The following is a 1,002-nucleotide window of genomic DNA, read 5'->3' as shown; positions in this document are numbered from 1 at the left end:
CCATCAGGCCGCCAGCTCCGCCCCTCCTGCAGGTCTGGATGAATGTGTCTACTTTAACTCCTTGGTTGTCAGACTTCCATGCAGTTCCATTTTCTGTCAGTACTGGTTGTAATTTTGTTTCTAAATTGTTGTTGTCCTTCTTTTGGTTGTGCGAGGAGGCACAGTGTGTCTCCCTACGCCTCCATCTCGGCCGGAAGTCCTGATTTACTTTTTAAAAGGTCCCTCTGTCTGCTCTGGGCAGACTAGGTGAGGGGAGAAGTGTAGGAGGCTACATTAGTAAGGCAAACGATGACAGTGTTTGGGGCCAGGAGGAAGCAGCGACAACATAAAAAGTTTCAGAGTGGGCAGACAATGCGGAGGCAGAGCCGGTGGGGTTGGACGTCAGATTGGGTCAGTCAGGGTGAAGACGGTGTATGGACCCTGTTTTCCGATAAAATGGCCAGATTTAACAAATGAAAGTGTAGGATGTCCATTAAATGTGAATTTCAGCTTAACAACAAATTGTTTTTTAGTTTAAGTAGGTCCCAGGCACAGGAAAGGCTTATAAAGCTAAATGTATCCAATAGAAAGTTTGGTAGCTTATTAGAAACCCAAGGAGGGAAATACAAACTGTATTTTTGATATTGTAGCTTTGCGCAGTGGCAGTATCGTAGCCAATGAGGTTTATCTGGCGCGATTATTGCTAGTTGATATTGTGTGTATTAGCATATTATTACAAACATAAGGACTCGTGCAATTTTATTTTAATTAGTCATTTCCTTTATGAGGTCACATCATTGTATTGGGTTCACTTTTGTTATAGCTGCCTCAGTTCTCATTGGTCTAGACACCCTCTGGCTATCATTAAAAAAATAACATTAAAATGAGTGTTTTTTGGGGAAAAAAGTATGTGCCATGCAATATTATTTATACTCACACACAAAAAAATTATTTGCCATTATTCTGCTCTAACTGGTGTCCTTTACTTTACCTGGTAAGGCTAGCTTTGGAGGGAACCTGGAG

General features: G+C 41.8%; 1 pseudogene; it reads left to right on the top strand.

The window, feature by feature from the left end:
* The first annotated feature begins 627 nt into the window (after positions 1 to 627).
* LOC123807827 lies at positions 628 to 781 on the top strand (annotated as a pseudogene).
* Positions 782 to 1,002: the final 221 nt, after the last annotated feature.

The sequence above is a fragment of the Phyllostomus hastatus genome, unplaced genomic scaffold (genome assembly GCF_019186645.2).
Source record: "Phyllostomus hastatus isolate PE091 unplaced genomic scaffold, TTU_PhHast_1.1 phas_scaffold_46, whole genome shotgun sequence".
Classification (NCBI taxonomy): Eukaryota; Metazoa; Chordata; class Mammalia; order Chiroptera; family Phyllostomidae; genus Phyllostomus; species Phyllostomus hastatus.
This window is presented reverse-complemented; position numbering and strand designations above follow the sequence as displayed.